We start from the raw sequence: 15,240 nt of genomic DNA on the forward strand, positions 1-15,240 counted from the left end.
TTTTATTTGTGAGCGATTTTTAAATTGCTTGTATTGAAGATTTTTAAACATATTATTTGAAATACAAACTTGTCCACTGTTTTTTTTTTGCCTAATACTAGACTGTTTCAAATTATCAATTATTTTTTTTACTTCTTGCGTTGTTAAAGGAAAAGAGGTGAAAATTCAACGTGATGTAGACGCCTTTCGGTAGCTCTGGCCGATCCTTAGAATACGTTGCATATGTACGAGTATACAAAATTGAATGGAAGCATGTTCTGCTATTTATTACCAACGAAATTTCACCATAATGTGCATAGACTTGTATGCGCGCCTAAAAACTTGCAACAAGTGATAGCACTTTATACTAATTTACGACATTATAAGTATGCGCAAACCAACTTTAGCCGAATATCAAAGCTAGACGTCTGCAAAACGCTAACAGCGGTAAATACTTGCCTAACCATAGAACCACGATGGCCACCACCGTCTGTCAACACACATACACACACACATATGCATACAAATAGCAACTACTTGAGTAAATATAGCGGTCTGTAGTCAATCTATGGCTTCAACTAAATAACTACACTGCTATAGTTAACGTCGTATAATTGTAGTGGCGAAGACTAAGCAGTAGCCACAACAAAAGCAGAAACTTTTCAGAATATACGAGAAAGGTTAAACTTCAATTTTATGGCTTGTACTGGCGAATTAACTTTGAACGTTAATGAAAATAAGTACAGAATGAGGGAAAAGCTTGAAGACAAAGAGGTAGAGAATGAGATGCAAAAGAAGGGTAAAAAGAGAGAGAGAGTATCGTATAAGTATACACGGAAATTATGTGACTAAAATTATACAGATTCCTTTGTTATCGGGATCAAGTGATTAAAGAGCACACTAAATTTGTGTGAGTTAAGCCTAGAAGACTACTCACATGCAACGCTATTGCAAAATATATGATTCTATAGTAGATAATAAATTCCTAGTGGGTATATCAATATCAATCAATTTTTGTTGTCGTTGTTAGGCTAGGTTAATAAACTGATTTGTCATGCGGTCACAAATAATTCCACATGAACTGCTAGAGACGCCTGTTCGTAGTGATGTCCAGAACTCCTAAGTACGGATCAGAAGCACCGTCACATTTCTACAGAATACCTAGAGCCAGCCACACATTTATTGAGCCGGCAAATATTATACCTCAATCTTGATCTTAAGAAAGCTGGATAGTTTAGGAGAAAGTATCTAGATGTTTCCAGCTCATCTTCCTCCCTGTAACTTTCACAAGTCGCGCCTTTTAAAATCTTTAGCCTCACCACGTTAGTACCAATACGACAGAGTCTCATATGCATACTTCCGTAAGAAGCCGCGATTGGTTGAACTACACCTACTGCTACCTGAATAGAGACACTTCAGTGGTCTGGCAGTCTTAAACAAGAGTTAATTGATAGCTTTCGACGGAAGACTGGCTCTTCCACCTTCCCTTTGAGCTTCGATCAATACTTGAAAAAGCTCACTGCACCTCTTTTCCAGCGTCTCCGACTAGACGTTGTAATAGTTACTACTTTATTGTTTTGATGATATCGAGGTTCCTTTGGTAGCTGGTAGTTCTTCGACACCAGAAGGTATAGCTTTTGATCCACATCGGATACGAAAGCTTAATAAGCAAGGAATTGAAGTCTTGGCCCACAAAAATTCAACGAAAGTTATAGTGTACGTCTCAGAAGTATGCTCTTTCTCACTACAATATTTGATCCACTTTACTAAAACTACATATGGACTGATTGGCACAGCTTTATAAAGGAAAGTGAGTGCGCATTAAACTCTATTAGTGACACTTTCGCGGATTTATGACTGAAGGAAAAAAATTGAGGGCGTGGGCTTGGATCTTTTATGATTTCAGCTTCTAAGAGCCAAATATCTTGGTGGTATTAATTCCCTACCTCAGAAGTCAGCTTCAATGCCATTACTCTGTTTTGTAGATTTTATGTTTATATCAATAATTAACAGAAATAATAATAAGCACGGTGGAGCTCCGCTTTAATGTAACTGAAGAATGCACTTAAACGTTGGCAACAAGCTGCTGTGTTGCCTCGCTGCAGCAAAGGAAAAGCATTTCGACAAATTCATTGAATTTTATGAGCCTCCTGCGTGTCATACAATGATTGCAACAAAAAGAAAAACAACAGCAATAAATATACCGTACTTACAAGTTATAAACCTTACAGAGTATAGTACTGCTGCTGCCATACCGTCCTCACCACTAAGAGGCAACTACTTACTACCATACAGTTTAACTTTCGTTTTCCTGCAAGAACTTTTGTCATAAATCTTTGACGTTGCCATATTTTACACATTAATTTCATCGTTTGCATGACGCCACTTTTACCACCCCTTTGATTACGCCTCATAAGCGCCGTGTTGGGCTCAACTTCAGTTATAAGCGGCTGGCTGGCATGTCCTGGAGTTCAACATCTTTCAATGGTTCACTTCCTTGTCATCGTTTTGTGCCTTGTCACCCTCGAGTTTCGCGTATTGCGAGCATAAGCGCGCATTGCACACATGAATGCACCGTTATGTCGCGCACAAGCACATATGTGCATGCAGTATAAAAAAAAAATAAAGGAAACAAAAATTATATGAGCACAATTATTTGCCGCCTTATGCCAACTAATTGCAACAGTTGCCATTGTTGGTGCGAGCAGCAGTTGCAGCGTCATAAAAGACTCGTACATATGCAACATGCCATTGTTGCATGCCGCACTATGCGATACATGCGCTCAAAAGTGTGTGGAATGAAGGCTGATGTCAGGCAGCGCCTTTGACTTCTGCGCAAAAGCGCTGCTGAGTTTGCTGTTTGTGCGCTTTTTTGAAAAGCGTTGGAGTGTGAAATAGGCACTTTATGCGCTTTTTCATGCTGTAGAATTTTTTGTCGATGTGTACCACCCGGAAATAAGTTGAAGCATATATGTAGGGATATATGCAAAGGCTCAAGCTTGCTTCGTTTTTGTTGCTTCTAGGACTAGTCTTCACGCGCTTTTTGTGGTACACAAACTTATACTAAATGAAAGTTTCGTGTTCTATTAAGCTTTTTGCTGTTTCCGAAAGAAATTTGAAGAAGCTTAATATGAATTTATTATCTCCGAGCTTTAAACTGAGATTCCGCATATCGGTCAGCTTGCACGACATTTGAAATACACAATTTTAAAACGAGTACCAAGTAAGGTATTAGTACCGAATTTACTGAAGATGCATGCTAAAATCTTTGATTGGAGTTCTGGTTATTTCGAGGTATGATAATTATATATTTTTCCATATGTCTTCCCTTCTATTTATGTCAAAAATGAAAAAATATATATATAAATACCGATAATACCAGAAATTTCAAATACTTTGGTAGATAGGTATATAGTTACCAAATCCATGTATAGCACATAGAAGGATTGACCCGAATTTCTCTGAGCCCGAATTGAGCCGAAATAGAATAGTAGAAATGTGCTTTAGTAATCGGTTTTCACCACACGAGATTTTATTCATTGCTGTGTACTTGTACTGCTGTTGTTCTATTGATTGTATGGTTTCTGTTTTACAATTGCCTTGATATAGCATGCTGCGCCTAAAGGTATGCAATGTATACTGTATGATTATGTTTCGCAAATAGAAATTCGTGCTAAAAAAAGATAGCCTTGTCACATGTTGTAACATATTCATAAATAGATGGAGCGGTCGCAACAGTTGAACCGATTTATTTATATTTTCGGTAAAAGTTTAGCCACTAAGTGTCATATGGGAAGTGTAGGCGTTTATAAACACATTTTCAAAATGTTTAATTAGACTGTCAACAAAATTTTATGTATCAGCAACGCCCATTTAGTAAATATAAACCCTTTAAGTTTCACACGATGTTTGTAATACTAAAAAGGAAACGGCGGAGACTAAGTTGTTAAGATATTGACCTGAAATTTTGCACAAGCCCTTTTCTCAGCAAGAAGCTGCTCATTGATTAGAATAGCCGATATTGGTGAACTAGAGCTTATAGCTGCCATACTAACTCACCGATCAAACCTTGTATAGAAAACTTTTTTATTTGATAAGACATTTTCGCGAAATTTGGCACAGGTTATTCTCAAGCATAGCTATAATTTTTGAGAAAATTGTTCTGATCGAACTACTATGGAATATAGCTACCATTCAAACTGGGCGTTCAAAATCAAAATATGCTATAAAAAAATACATCTATGAAGGGTACTATAGCTTCGCCGCAGCAAAGTTAACGTTATTTCTTGTTTTATTTGTCATTGGAATTTATTGCAATCCCTTAGAAGTCGAAACTAGTATTCTAAACTATATACTTTTTCATTATTTTTAGCATTCACCTGGCATGTATTTGTTATAAATCTACTGACAAGAACTTTATATTGTTAAGCTTTATAAAGAACTTAGAGATGTACTTGTATGTATATAATTTGTTTGTATGTATTGGCATGTACAATATATGCATTTTGCTTTCACTTGGTCAAGAGAAAACTCTCATCCTTTGCGAGACAGCCAACTGAAGCCACTTTCAACAGTACTATTTACATATAAGCATGTATGAGTAGTTGCGCTTCGTACTTTATTCTCGGCTTTTCGCCAAAACACTTTCGGATGGTCAAAGCAGGCAGCTGTAGCGCTGCATATACCATACTCTCCGGCATGCGACCTTCCACTAAATCTGAAATCCCTAAATTTCGGTCAAAATTGCATTAGCATGTTTTTCTTTGCAGAAACACACACACACACACACACACCACTACGTATTTTTAGTTTTTCTACAACATTTTAGTCTTTGTTTCCAACAAAGTCTGCTTTTTGTTGCATGCCAAGCATTGTGGTTACGTATACGCCATGCAGACCCACAGATGCTCGGTGCAGAGCAGCTGCTTAAATGTATGACTTGTGAAAACTCATCCAACTGTATAATTGTGTGTGTGCGCTTGAATATATGAGACTTGTACTTCAGCTCTCTGCACTTGTAGTTGCCACATTTTTTTAGCTACCGGCGTAATCTTCGCAACAAGGGTTCACAACTTTTGCAGTTTTCGAGGGTTAAGCACATTTTCGACGATTTTAAAGTACAACGAAGCAAGCTGGATAATGCTTGTACTTGTACGTGTGGGTGTTCGTGTATGTGAGCTTGTGTAAAAAAAATAGTTTGTCTACAGCAAAAGCATTCACTATACTGCAGTGCAAAAATATATGCACGTCAAGTTTGCTCGCTATATAACTATATGTGTATATACAAGTATATATAATATAAATGTATCGTTTGCATACCTGGTACACCGGCATGTTTATATCTAGCATATACATATATGTATTTGTTTCGACCAACAAATGACCACAAAGAAAAAAACGAAATTGCACACGAGCGACGTAGCTGTGTGGGGGATTGGTTGTTCGGGTTTGTGGTTAATGCTTTGTATATATATTTATATAAATTTGTATGTATATTTCTAGGGTAATATGTACCTAGAAATATAGTGACATATTATGAATTGCTCGATATAATTTTTCAATCCATGCCATAATAATTATGATCTCTTTTAAAGAAATACTTGCATTGACTGCGAAAATGCCTTCAAATGAAAAAAAGACAATAATAAACATATTACTTTTTATATCTTGAACAGGGTATATTAAGTTTGCCATTAAGTTTTTGAACCCAGAAGGAAACTTCGGAGATCCTATAGAATATATTCATATATATATTCATATATATATATATATGATATATATATATATATGATCCATATGACGAGCTGAGTTGATTTCATTTGTCTGTATATAGACAGTCTCTCAGTTTTTGAGATATTGATCTGAAATTTTGAATACGAACTTTTCTTTCTTAGAAGCTGTTTATTTGTCGGAAACGCCAATATCATAACACTATAGCATAGAGCTGCCATACAAACTGAATGACCAAAATTAAAGCCTTGTATGGAAACTTTTTTTATTTGACAGAGCATGTCCACGAAATTTGGATTATTATCTCAGGCATACAATTTTCAGAGAAATTCGAACTTTGCCAAATCGCTTGATCGATAAAGCAAACTAAGTTTATTAGCTTAAGAGGAATTTTACTTTTCAAAGTATCATGAACTGAGGTTTAAAAGGCTTTGATGCCGTTAAAATTCATTGCTTTTACACATATAGTAGAATATGTCTATTGTTGACTAAGAGTCAAGTTATTAAGCCGTAAGCATGTATGCTCACTTGTTCCAAAGGGATCGTTCTGGAATTATGAAGTCTTTTTGAAATTCTGAGTTTTTATAGCGTTCCATTGTAGGCCAGCTTCCTTATGTCTCGAAAAATTAAGCTTACATCCCCATTTCATAATATACCGAGTGACTTTTCGATTGCTCGCGAAGACGATTTCAAAGTCGACTTAGCTCTTTGTTGTCAATGTCATTGTTTCTTGCACCAAATTAGCAATAAGTTCATATTATTACGTTCCGATAAGTTTTTTTTTTTTAATTGAATCTACCTAAATTAGTCCTCACCAATTTGTAAGTTGTGATTGTACTGCCTTGCTGCTGGACCAATCTTGTTTTTTGGTATTAAGATGTTTGTAATTTTCCCATGCCACATTCTCACATGGCTAACCGATTTTTACGTGAAATTTTTTTTCTTTCTTTCACTACAAGTGCTTAAGCTGAGAATCTAGTATTTTTATCATCGGTTCTACGTAATCGGAATGGAGCCTGAATTTTATTACAACCGAGTACTGTCAACTCAAAACAACATATCGCTATGTGGGTCAATATTTTTTCTCTGAAGTGCAGACTAGGCTGTTTGTTGATCACACATCGCACGCTGCTTTCATTATTTGGTCGACATATTCGCCCAGTAGCGGCGGTAATTAAAGCAACCATGGATCGGTTTTGCACTACGTTTACTCTAGTGGTTGATGCGTATCTTCAGAGATGCCGCACAGAGCTCACCAAAGACACAATTGCTGCTGTGAAGTAGACAGAAGACCCGAACAACAATTGGAGCTGTGCTCTTTCAGTTTATGGAAAATTTTGCGGAAGGATCTTAGTTTGCGGTCTTACAAAATCTAACCCGTGCAAGAATTGTAGCCGAACTTGATGGTCGCCTTACTGGTATGATGAATGAGCTTAAAACGAGATGGCTCAGGAAGCCACTGTTAGGTGTGCTTTGTGGGCAGAGGGCCTCATTGGTCTACAGTTTTTTCAAAAATGGAGCCGGTCATAATGTTACAGTCACAGGGGTACGCTATAGAGCCATGACTAATGAACTTGATTTGGAGAATAATGATTTGGATGACCTTAGGTTCCAACAAGACGACGCTACATGCCATAAAGCCAACGAAACAATTAATTTATTGAAAGAAACTTTTGGTGAGTGCATTATCTCGCATCGTGGGCCTGTGGCGTGGCCTCCAAGATCGTGCAATTTAACACCGCTGGACTATTTTTTGTGGGGTTATGTGAAGTCGCTTGTCTACGCAGATAAGCCCGCGATGATTGACGCCATGAAATAGAATCTACTGCTCGTTATTGCTGACATACAGCCCCAATTGTTGCAAAAAGTTTTCTTGATTGAAATTTATTCGATGGTCACTTTCCCGAAATCAGTTGTAAAACATAATGGTAAAAACTTATCTTTATAATAAAGCTAAATTCTTGAAAATAACATCAAGTTAATCTTGAAAACCACATGTCTAAAAAAATACTCTATACATGTATTTGCATTTGTCACGCTCATTATCTTTTTGTGCACTGACCAACCTCTCAAGCGATCTCTGCACACCTTCGCATGCATAAACACTTCACTCTACTCTCTAATCTCTCCACTGCCGTTATGTCTGCTGCATGCGAGTATTTTGTGGCCGCAGGTGTTATTCAGTGATGTGTGTAAATATTTTATTTAACACTATTCTATTTTTAACCCACACTTAGGCAACAATAACAAATAACAACAGCAGACAGATAGACATAAATACTTGCAAGAGTGAAAATGTTCATGGGGGACAAGTGTGTGTGAGAGTAAGCTATAATGTTATTGCGTGTGTGATATTATATAAGCGAATGTGTATGTTTTGTGTTGTTGTTGTATCTTTTACAAAATCATATTTTAATTTGCTGTGTTAGTTTGTGGGTATGTGGGCTGCTTTGCGGTTGCTATGAATATGTTATATAATATGTAAGGTGTAGAAATACTTACATGGGTTTTTGGACCTATGCATGTATGTGCATAAGTGTATATGTGTGAATGTGAGTGTGAGGTGTTATTTGTTATCTTTGGTGTTGTTTATTTTAGCGTAAAATAATGCATTTCAAGTGCGCTTCATTGCCTGACAAATAGCTCTGTGGACAATGCTTTTAAATGAGCGCAACTAAGAGGGGATAATTACAAGTGAAGTGTGATTCAAAAAGGGCTCAACTTGATACATATAACATATTATTGTTTTAATACCAAACGTTCTATTGTTAGGCGGATTATTTAATGCTGAAGAGAGTTTCAGAGAAATTATTTGGAAATATCATGTAACTTATAGTCCGTTTATAAAATTCAGAATTAAAACCACTTTGAAATAGTTCCTGCACTAGTACCTATTGCTCTCCAGAAGTTATTATGAACTTTTGCTGTATTCTTACCGCGCCTATTGGTTGTTCCGCCAATATGAGCTGCTTTTATTGACAGTGTAAACTTTGATTTAACGAGTTAAGCTAGTTTGAGGCACTCAAAAAGGGCAGAGCAATATATTATATATATATATCTATAAACAAGAAGAAACCTTGACTTCGGTTGCACCGAATCTATAATACCCTTTATATATAAAAAAGTTTGTATACAAAAACTTTATGTTGATCGATTAGTTTGTAAGGCGGCTATATGTTAGATATTTCTTCAGAGATTCCACGGTTGTCTTCGACAATGCCAAGTTTTCTGAAGATATCTCGTGAAATGAAAAAGCTTTCCAAACAAGCACTTTATTCAGATCGTTAAATTTGTTTAGCAGCTATATGCTATAGTGGTGCGATATCAACCGTTCCGACAAATAAGCAGCTTCTTGGCGAGAAAAGGACGGGTGCAAAATTTCAGATTTTAAATACTGAGGAACTAGTACATATAAACGAACCTCAGGGTATAAACATTTTTTTTGAATTTGGTCGGAAACTGTTCTCGATACCAGGGTCTGCAGAGTGAGCGGTTTTTAACACTACAATACGATTGGAAAATTCAATATATTAAAATATTATATTAATGGATCGGCTAAGTGTTGATAGTTTCACACACCTAAGACTATTTTATTGTATCGTAGTGACCTTCAATTGATTCGAAGCCAGTAAACCCATTTCGGGAAGGAATAGGAAGTTCTGGTTTATGATTTGTAAGTATTTCGACACTTTGCACTTCAAGCAGGGCAGCAATTAGTGCTTGGCAACTAAAAACCTTATGTTCACGTGAGAAAGGTTTATAATAAATTTCAGCAACAATTAATCTTATTTAAACTTTTTTTAGAACTAACCGCTTTGGAACCGAACCTTAGAGAACACGATATTTTTAGTAAAATGTTTACCTTCAATTTTCATTGGTGGTATAAAAGAAATAACCATGCGCACTACCTTTTGAGGAGAGTACTCAACTTGAACGCTTACTCAGAAAATGAGCGTGTAGTTTGATTGAAGCTTTAAAGAGATACTTTACAAAATATGCTTGCACTTATTGTTGTTATTTTAAGATATTCATCGTTTTTGGTTGATATCTTGGCTCTAATTTGTTTGCATATGCCTGAGATAAGCCTTAATAATTTTAGAATCAGTTTGGTGTGTCGAAGAGCTCATTTGCTTAGCTTCATACTACTAGTTTTACGAAATACGGTCGATTTGCAATAACTTGTCAATATTTATACACTACTGACTTTGCGTAAGCTTTCTACATCTGCTACCTCAGAATACCTAATTCTTTCTTAAACCCAATTTGTTTCATGAAAAATAAATCTTTACCGACAATTTTTCGGCTGTTGAGATTTAATAGAGTAAAATATGGAAATGATATTTTGGAGGAGAAAAGGATTGTATATGCAGCTGACCACTTATGGCACAATAATTTCTTCTCGCTATTTCGCTAATTGAGAACATAATGAGGATTTCGAAAATCTCTTATGGCCTAAATAGAAGGCTTTTTGTTTTCCTCAGCGACAACTGGGATAACTTTAGAACTGTGCATGAATATAGAAAACTTTCTAATCAATGACGGTCACTGCCCGCAAGTGTACAAGACCGGAATTACCAGTTTCGGTTTATTGATCGTATTTGCTTTGTTGGTGATGTATAGAGAACAAAGATATGGTTTTATATCCTATTTCTTTATTTTTCTAGAGCTAGTTGTAAGCGTTTCAGTAAACTCTTTCTAGAAAAACTGCCGGTGTCATCAGGATTCTATCTCCAACTTATCGCATTCCGCCTATGGTAAGGGTTCAGCGGATCACGGCGCTGTTCGTAACGGGAGTTCTAGTAGTAAACGAGCCACTTGTAGATGTCTTCGCTGAAAACTGCGCTGCAAAAACGGCGGGACGACTACTGGCGGCAGCAGAATTTATGGTACATATAAACTTTCGGGGCTAGCTCAGTGTGCAATGGCTACATGCTCCCACTTTTTAACTAAGAAAGAAGATTCAAAGTAAAATTAGTGAGAATGGTTTGTGTAAAGGAATGACACCTGCCCGCAACACATTAAACGTTTATATGGATGGCTCGAAAATGGTGGATAGAGTTGGTGCAGGAATATACTGCCCAGAATTAGATATAAAGCAGCATTTTAAGCTGCCTAACTATAGCAATATAGCTCAAGCAGAGGTTTCTTGTTATTGGGTAAGCCGCGAAGCTAGCCTCAAATGCATCAGCAGCCAACTCCGGAGTTAATATCTACATAGACAGCCAAGCCGCAATCAAGGCAATAACCACGTTTTGCATAGTGGAGAGTGTCGCCAAGGACAAGCGACTTCACTTCTACTGCCTGCAAAGTCACAAAAGCATCGATGGCAATGAGATAGTGGACGAGATTGCCAAAAGCGGTGTACGGCTGTCATCCGAAAACGTGACTGTTATTTGGCAAACCCATGCATTGTCTTTACGACGATCCGGACAAGAGTATAGCAAGGAAGGTTAAAACTCGATGAAATAGTCTGCCGGGATGCAAAACTAAAAGAGTCATGTTCAAAACAGTAGATCAGAAATACACAAAGTACTTACACAGTACTCACCATTTTTATGTCGCGCTGGGATACCCAATTGTCAGCTTAAATAAAAACTCAATTTTTGCATTCTTTTTTGTTGTGTTTTAATTTTTTTTATTGATTTTTCTCAGTTTTCCTTCATTTTACTTTTTAAATAACTAGTTTAATATTTCTTGTTGTTCTTGTTGTTTCTGTCGCTCTTGTTCTGATTTCGTATTTTAAATTTTTATACATATACCTTTGTTGTTGTTGTGTTTTCATTTTATTTTTTTAAATATAATAACTAAATTTCATTACAATATATAATAATAGTAATAATTTTTATGTTTTTATTTTTGTTTCATATTTTCAATATTTTTGTGTTACTTAATTTTCGTTCATATTTGTAATATAATTATTTATTTAATTGTTGTTTTTATTTTTCAATTTTTGTTTAAAAAATTTATTAATTTTTATAAGTGTGTGTGTGTGTTTGTTGGTGTATTTTAGTAGAAGAAGTAAACGAATTTGCGCCGACAGTGAGCGCTCACAAGTATCGCGCACATACATACATACATAAACATTTGTATGGTATGTACACTGCGCGCGGAAAGTATTAGGCGCGTATGTGTCGGCTTTAAAGTGTGTCTGTGTGAGTGTAAGTGTTGGCTTAAAACTATTTTTTTTTACTTTTGAAAATTGTTATTTTCCCGCAAATATTACACTTACAGTTTATTTAATAAAAAAGTGCAAACTATGTATACAGCTTGCACATACTCTAAATAAAATAATTCACGTATTGTAGTCATAAAGATTGCTTCTTAAATGAGTAAATTAACATTTGTTTACAGTTTGCTCATTGGTTTTATCACAAAACAAAGATAATATTAAATAAATTGTTTAAAAAAATATTAATATTAAATAATTAACAAAAAAGCAATTACTTTTACTACGCTTAAGACTTAACTAAAGACATTTTCGAAATTAATTAGTTATTGTTGTGTATAGTAAATGTTTTGGGTAGGCAGGAAATTCGTTGATTTTATCACCTGAATTCAAAATTTTTGTTGTAACACTATACTGACAAAAACAAATGCTTGAATGCGAATACTTTGCAAAATTATTTTAATAATATCAACACTACTACAATAAAAAATAAAAACAAATGCTACAAAAAATACAAAAAAATTTGTTAAAATTAATAACAACTTTCATTGCGCGCTTAAAAGTATGCAATGAAAAATACTTGCACTTCGTACTTTGCTATTGGGAAGGGTGTTCATTTAAGTATATGTATTTAACTTTATTTTTAAATATTTCTCGCTTCTATTTGCTACATGCTTTCATCACAACGGTTTTATTTTTTTGTATTTTCACCACTAACGGTTTCCTTTTGTTAATATATTTAATGCATGAAAAAGTTTTTTTCACTTATTGTATGTAGGTATGTAGGAAAAAATGGTATATACTAAATAGTATATGTATATATATATATATATCTACATATATAAATATATGTGTATATAATAATTGAAAAATGAGTGTGGCTTGAAAATTTGAAAATGAGTTGGTGTGTTTAAGAAACAAAAAAAAACCCTCTCTTACATTTACTACGTAGTTATGTATGTATATTTATGTTTCCCCATGTACTTACTATCAATTAACAATTTAATTGATTAACTCACTATGTATGTATATTTGACTTACAATTTAATTACAATCCCGTTTTTTTTACTATTTCTCTGTTTTTCTTATTCATTTATCTCATAATATTTTACGTTTTTATTTTCCTTTTGAAAAAAGACTACTTTTAAAACTGTTTCGTGTTTTGTTGCTATGATTTTTAATGCAACTAATTTGCTTTTACATTTTCGTTCAATGCGCTCTACGCTCGCGCTTCGGCTGTGCGCATGCGCGCTCGTTTACTTACATTTGCTCACATACGCGTACACTTTTATCGTTTGTTTACAACTAAACGTCACATCCCTTCACTTAATCTTAGTTAATTTATGTAAATTTCTTTTCTTGTTAATTAAACTACAAATTAGTTGGTTAATTGTTTCCCATTTTAGTTTGATCTCAATAAAAAAAATTCAGCTTTTATTCACATACTCAAAGCAACACGTTTTCGTGTGCATATCTCACTTGCTAACTCTTACTGCGCTCACACACTGCGCTTGCTACGCTCTGCGCTCTTTAGCGCTATTTTACTATTTTCTCGTTAATTTTCGCAGTGCTGCTCCAAACGCATATTTCGCTTCCTGCTCTCAATTTATTAATGCACACGTATTTTGTGATGCGCGCTGTGCTCTCTCTCTTTGCCGTTATGCTTTTGCTGTTAGTAAGTCTTCCCTAACAAACTATTACTAAAGTTATTAAAATTAAAATCATTTAAGTTCGCATTTGCAGCGCACTCTCTACTTTCTTTTTCTCTCTTCGCCCTCTGCATAAACTTCCGCTAATCACTACTAGTATTTAGTTTAATAATATATTGTATTTTTTAATAAAACTTTAAGGCAAATAAAAGTTTCGTTTTAGTTTACATTGTTTGCGCGTCACTAAGTACGCTGCTCGCGAACTGCGCTCACTCCGCTTTCTACTCTTTCTTCGTTTTTGTAACGAGCAATGTCTATTCATTTGAAATTTTAAAAATTTTCACTCTTATTTGTAACTGTTTGGTGTCGCGTGGTTTGACAAATAAAGGGTATATACTTAAATAAACAAAGAAATTAGGAATTTAATGAAAATAACGATATTTTCTTAGTGTTCACTGACTATTGACTACTTTGTGTATTGTTTTTTGCTATTTGCTGTTTTTACTTATTTGTATTTTGTTCAAAAAGGAAGTGTTTATTGTATTTGTATTACATTTTTATTTTATTTCTCTATTATACTTCATTTTGTTGTTTTTCTCAATACTAAAAGGAACATATTGTAGACATTCTCGCAATTATTCTCTGCTTAGACTCATTTTATTATGTTTTGCTTGCAAAAATCGTTTAAAAAATGTACCTACGGCGTCAATAAACTTTAATTTACAAACACATTTCACGCAGTGTGGCACCTTAAGCGCTGTTCACACACTGCCATTACCATTTACTCAAAACTTAAACCGCTACTTCGTTCGCTCTTTCATGCGCTCTTATTCGCTTATGCTTTTCTACCTTCTTACGCTCTTTGCAACTACATATTCTTTCTTTTTTTTCACTTATATACTAATTTTAGAACATGTTTTTATATTTGTAATATTCATTTTTAAATACTTTTTTTTGGTTTTATAATTTCGTTATTTTTTTACATAAAACATTTTTCAAAATTGTTTAAGTTGTAGAATTATTTTATTTTATATGTATATTGTGTTTTCTTTTATATACTGTTCACACTATTTATAATAATAATATTTTTAAAATTAATAGTAACTGTTAAAATGTGTGGTTGTTGTTGTGTTGTTGCATATTTTTTTATTTGATCATATTATTATGATTTATATGTATATAATGTAATATTTTACTTAAATTTGCTTAGTCTAACACACCGTTTCTTTGCCTTTGTTTAACCCTTACTTGCTCCAACTAATTATTGTACGGTCTATTACCGCTAACTGTCTTAACTAACTGTTTTATGATTTTTAAACGTTTGTGGTTGATTTTCTCAGTGTATAACTCTAGTGTAGTTTTGAAAAATTTTTCTCTGCACCGCTAAGTGAAACGTTTAACAGTTTTTGTGATTAATTTATGCCTTGACATATTTTTGCAATATGTTTTTTTTATTTTTTAATTTTATTCAATTTTTTAAATTAAATTTAATGTTGAATTAATACTTTTTTATGTTCAAAAATTATTTTTCACGCATTAACTTTTTAATATTATTTTAACACTACTTTTATATTATACCGTTCGTTCAGAATTTTATTTGAATTGTGTTTTTATTTCTATTAACATTTATTTGATTTCCCGTTTGTGATTTTACATTTTATTTATTTATTTCTTTTTAATAAAATTACATTTATCCACGAATTGGTTTGATTTTCC

This window comes from Bactrocera oleae, chromosome 4, assembly GCF_042242935.1.
Source record: "Bactrocera oleae isolate idBacOlea1 chromosome 4, idBacOlea1, whole genome shotgun sequence".
Lineage (NCBI taxonomy): Eukaryota > Metazoa > Arthropoda > Insecta > Diptera > Tephritidae > Bactrocera > Bactrocera oleae.